General features: G+C 36.2%; 1 long non-coding RNA gene across 1 annotated transcript in view; it reads left to right on the top strand.

Annotated features, from left to right (window-relative positions):
* Positions 1-3,967: 3,967 nt before the first annotated feature.
* Positions 3,968-6,000, top strand: part of LOC138762805 (uncharacterized) — a 41,284-nt gene continuing 39,251 nt past the window's right edge. The window contains exon 1 of the long non-coding RNA XR_011357159.1: positions 3,968-4,035. This is a non-coding gene — a long non-coding RNA (uncharacterized lncRNA). The remainder of the gene's footprint in view (positions 4,036-6,000) is intronic.

Raw genomic sequence — 6,000 nt, 5'->3', positions numbered from 1 at the left:
TGGTCTTCCACTTGGTCTCGCCCACCTCATTTGTAATCACTTTCTTCCCTCAGTTTGAGTCTTCATGTCAACAATGGAATTTCCAGAATTGTGCCTAAGCTGTAGTGGTTTAGGTATCTCTCTCATGCACACTCAGAGAGACAGACAGACAGACAGACAGACAGACAGACAGACAGACAGACAGACAGACAGACAGACAGACACACACACACACACACACACACACACACACACACACACACACACACACACACACACACGCAGGTATATTCACACATAGTTGAGGATAAGCTTAGGTGAGGTGTTAGTAATTTATAATAAAAATATAATTTTAAAAATAACTGTCTTGGTGAATTTCTATTGCTGCTGGTCTGTGATGTAACACTAGGATATACTTGCACAGTTTCTGAATGGTCAGCACTGAAAAGATTAATTGTTTGATGAAGCATTTCCTTCACATAATCTCCATTTATCATACGCTGACACTAACAATACTTCAGTGGTCTAATGCTGAACAAAGACCTCAAAACATGAATTCACTCTTAAAAGAATAACAAATGTCTGAAGCTGTTCATTATATTGAATGACTTGGAATCTTTGTAAGTATCAGCCTTCACTAGATCAGAATATAAACTCCAAATATTAAGAATAACACAATGACCAAACAAGTAATAGGCAAAATAGAAAATGATAGATTAATTTTGGCATAAGCCAGTCAAGTACCTTTTATTTATTGGCCATCTTTATTATTCACCATAAAAATTCTAACCATTGAGACATGCATCGCCAAACTGCACCCCATTTCCCTACCACCCTGTATGATTTGGTGGGTGGGAGGAAACTGGAAAATTTGGGGATAGCCCACACAGACATGGGGAGAACGTACAAGCTCCTTCCAGACAGCGCTGGATTTAAACCTGTGTTGTTGGTGTTGTAATAGCGTCGAACTAACCATTATGCTATCCATGCTGAGAATTGAGAACATTGTACTGGCCCCATTTAGTAGGGTTGATTTCTTGCAGTTTGTTATAAAGTTAATTGTTATAATTTCACAGACTCCAGCAGTTTTGACTGAATTAAACACTGAAGTGAACACTGCAGATTCGATCCAAAATTTCAAGCGGTGTAATTCCAGTATCAAGGCCCAAAATGACATTAAAAAGGCAAAGAATTATTTTTCTCCTTCATTTCAGAACAAAGCCAGGAAAATGCTAGAAACACACAGGAGGTCACACAGCATCCATGGGGAGAGAAACTTTGCCAGTTCCCTAACCTTTCTATCTTTGACATCTTCATTGATGCCCAACATAAAATACAAATGGAAAATGCTGGAAACATTTAGCAGGTGAAGCAGCATCTGCGGAAAGAATTAAATGGTTAATTTTCAGCTCAAAGACTCTTCAGCACTCTCTGTTCCTACTTTACATTTTCAGTATTTGCAGTTTTTGGCTCCAATTACTTAATTTTATAATTTATTCATGGCTTTACATTCCATTTGCACTTTAGAATTATTGTTGATGTCAGTTGGTTTTAGCTTTGAATCAATATCAACTAAGTATGAATATGTAGATTATGAAGACTCCACTAACTAAAGGTTCTCATTAGCTGCAGTAAATTCATACAAATCTTCAGCTTCATATCAAGTAGATCTCAAAAATAACATATCAAGTTGTACATAACTTAAAAATGCTTGTATTTATTTAAATTTGTTTCAATATTAGGTTTTTGTTCAGCTTTGGATAAATGCTCCTTCTGTCTTCTTCAGAACTTTAAACACCAGTTAATGTTCTATTTGTTGGATGGTTCAGTGTTTTCTAGATTGTAGGCCTTTGATGTGGTTTTGGAAATTGTAAAGGGCCATTATTAAGTTGTTTAGATAGGCTGAGAAGTAAGAGCAATGACAAGGGAGGAAAAAAAAACCAAGTAGACAGGAGAGGGGAGATGTCAGTAGAAATGGCAACATTTTACAAGCAACTACAATTGTAACATTTGAAAGGCATTCAATGAGTATATGGATAAGAAGCTTTTTGAGGGATATGGGCCAGACACAAGCAAATGGAACGAGCTTGGGTCACAACTTGAACGGAATGGACAAAATGGCTAAAGGTAGGCTGCATCGTAAAAAATCTATTAAAAGAAATAGATTTTTATCAAGGAGAACAAGAACAGAAAATGAAACAAAAATAGGAGAAACCTAAAAGAATGAAAGTTGAAGAAATGTAGAATTCAAAGAGAAAAGATAACTTCTTTGGGGTAACTTGAAACGAGGGTGTGGTGCGCTGAGGTAGCAGCGGGCAAGCACAAAACTCGAAAAACTGTACAACTGGTTTTATTCAGGTAAAAGTCTGAACACCAGTTCATACTTTGGTGGCTCCCGTGTGACTGGCTCAGGAGGCGCCGGCTCAGGTCTATATTCAGGTCTGCTGATTGACAGCTGGCAGGGTGGAGTCTGCCCCCTAGGGGGTCTATTCAGGTCAGCTGATTGACAGCGGGCCAGGTGGAGTCAGCCCTTAAGTGGTCTTCCTGCAGGTACAGAGATCGCCCCCTGCAGTAGACTGGTGGTTGTACCACCACAGAGGGAAAGCCGGCAAAAAACATGTGGAGGCATTCTTTTAGTTTGGTAGCCCTGGAGTTGGAATTATAAAACCTGCTGAATAGCATCTTGAATATTTCTCTTTCATCTATGATCTGCGCTTCATCAAAGTATGTGGAAAATTATAATTTAACAACCCCAGGTGAAGTTCACCAACTTTCATCTGCTCTGGGTACGAAACTTTATTGGTCATAACTTTTATTTATCTCAACCATTGTGCAATATTAGAAAGTGTTACAAAGTGTGAAGTTTCTCATGCTATATGAAATGGTTTAGACACGGAAAGTTAAAATGAACAATGCCTCCTAGTAAATTCTATTATATTTCCATGTGTATTTACATAGGCTATCCAGCAGTATCATCAATCAGAATGCAATGTAGGTCCAACATCACTCATCCAATATTTTACCATGTACAACCATAAAATAAAAGACAAATGGGCTTTGTGAGAAGTAACTGAGCTTGCGTTGATGGGAAGGTTAACTCAACTGTGAGCTACTATTCAGGCACACATCAGGGAAGTAATGGAATGTTCATAGATGTCTTTGGCATCACAGGAAACTTCTTTATCTGGTAGGGGATCAATCACAGATTAGTCCTCAGAGTGCATGGTGTCTCTCGTCTGTCAGAGATGCATGATATTCTTATCTACCAAGGCAAATCTTGCGATGTGAAATGTTTGTTCATGATGCGATTAGGCATTATAACAATTCTGCGATAGCAGAAGATCATGTTTTAAAGTTTTTACTTCTCCTGCAGCTTTGGATATATGATATATATGTATTTGCGATACAGCACAACATTGTACACATGATAAAATCAGCCCTGCCACCCCACCATAGACTTGGATGAAACTGCCACAGCTCTTCCACATAATGCTATTTTAGTGCAAATTTAATCAATTCTGCCCCATCATTTTATTTTTTGGGTTGTCAGCTTTTGTTTGCCTTGAATTGTCAGGCAAAATTAAGACTTAAAAAAAAAATTATACTTATAGCATGGTAACAGGCACTTTTGGCCCACAAGCCTGTTCCACTTAATTAACCTACAACTCCAATACATTTTGAACACTGGTGGGAAATTGGAGCACCCAGAGGAAACCCATGCAGACAAGGGGAGAACATTCAAACTCCTAACAGCGTGGGATTCCAACCCACGCTGGCTGGCTGGAACAACATTGCGCTAACCAGTACACTAACCATTCTGCCCTTAATCTAGAATTTGATTATGCCATAAAAAGCAATACTAGTATTTTTATGTTAATGGACTCGGATGGAAATTTTTCAAAAACAGAATCTTTGTTCTCGATTTTGCATCTGCAATTTTAATAAAAATTGTTAGCATTAACTGTAATTATATTGTATCTTGCAGCAATATCTGGAGTCTGAAAAGGAAATGTAGAATTTCAAAAGTTGCTGTCAGTGATACTCCTTCTCCAGAGGGTATGGTGTTGAAGCTTTCACAGATGGAAACATTTTTGAAATTGCTGAATCGATGACAATTCTATTTTTTACAATTTAATTTTGCTGTAAATATATACTTGAAAATGTTACACCTTGCTAAATGTAACTTAGTTTTAAAGACATACTCAACCACAATTGCTGCTAAGCAATCTCTTCATTGCTAAAAATCTAATTTATTGCATGGAATTACATACATCGCAAATAATTATTTTTAAAAATGCAAAATGTTTTTGAATTTTATTTTTTATTATTTTACTACTTGGTGCTAGAAATTCATTATTACTATTCCAAAGTCTAATGAGCTACATTCGATATTAATCTCCCTGCTAAATGTGATAAATGCAAAATTGAAGGTGGTACACTGTATCATCTATTCTGTTTATGTCCCTCTCTTTCCAAGTTTTGGGAAGGGATATTTTGTACCTTTTTAGTTCTTAATATTAATTTGACTCCAAATCCTTTTATTGCTTACTTTGGAATAAATGGACCAACAGGTCTATTATTGCCTACTTCACAATCCCATGTAGTTGTTCTCACTTCCTTTATTACTATAAGGGCCATATTAATGAGATGGAAAGATCTTGTCCCTCCCACTCATAATCAATGGCTGTCCGACGTGATGGCATGTCTGACTTGGGGAAAAAAATGAGATGTTCCACTACTGAAATTAATCTTAACTTTGTTTCTTTATGGGGTTCCTTTCTTAATTAAGTTCAAAATTTGTAAGATTAACTAGTTTCTGGTGTTTGATCCCAATGTTTACCTTCCTTTTTTCCTTATTATTAGTAGCGGGCTGTCTGTGTTAGTCAGTAGCCTCCAAAGGGAAGGGACTGATATTTAGTTAATTAGTACAGTGGTTTGCTTTTTATTTATTTTTTAATGTAACATAGGTTTCAGTACCATTTGTATTGCTATATCAGATTTATTAATGCCTTATTTTATGGTTTTATGTAACATTTATTTGATTAAAAACCAATAAAATATTGAAACATTTTTCTGTTATTCAACCACTTAATGAAATGGAGCCACAAATTTTTGTTTGACTCCTTTAGTCAATAATCATACACTAATGAAATCCCAAACAAGCAGCAAAATAATTGATGGTGTAAGTGGTGTTCTTCCATGAAGTTTTCTTAACATGCTGATCCTGAGAACAGTGAACACTCACCCAATAGGCTATAGTGTGCATTAAATATATATGTGTATATATATATATATATATATATATAAAAATCTTCATCCGCGAAGCCAAGCCAAAGAAGAAAAAAAGAAAGAAAGATATATATATATATAGTGAAATTATAATTTACATTAAATTGCAGATATGACCATATAACCATTTACGGAGCAGAAACAAGGCTGCAAAGGTTTGCAAAAATGATGCAAAACCTTGAATTTTGAAATTATTTTTTCTTCACTCTGTCTACAATGTGGGACACTCAATCTTTTACCATTATGGCAAAAAAGAATACTTTTAATTAATTTGGCTGCACCTATCAAAATAACATAAAACTAATGGAACTGGAGTTTATTCCTACATACCTCTGCATTCTCTTGTTTATGCATCAATTGGTAGGCATAACCTGCAAAAAGAAACATCAGAAATTAATCAATTGTGTTGGGTGCATCAGAAATTTTTTGTGCCACCAGTTTCTGAAGATTTCTTAATTGTGCAAGTGATCTGTAAGCCAGACAGATCCATAATGAATGAGCATTTGTTATTTTTAGGAGATCTGCATGAATCACTTCTTATTACCATTGAAATTTTATTTTAAAATCAGGTTATTTGTATTGACTTTAACATGTACAAGGACTGCCTAAAGAAATCTCTTGGTGCCTGCCACATTGATCACCGCCAGTGGGCTGATATCGCCTCAAACTGTGCATCTTGGCGCCTCACAGTTCGGCGGACAGCAACCTCCTTTGAGGAAGACTGCAGAGCCC

The sequence above is a fragment of the Narcine bancroftii genome, chromosome 5, assembly GCF_036971445.1.
Source record: "Narcine bancroftii isolate sNarBan1 chromosome 5, sNarBan1.hap1, whole genome shotgun sequence".
NCBI lineage: Eukaryota > Metazoa > Chordata > Chondrichthyes > Torpediniformes > Narcinidae > Narcine > Narcine bancroftii.
The sequence above is the reverse complement of the archived record's forward strand: the minus strand, read 5'-3'. Positions and strand labels throughout refer to the sequence as shown.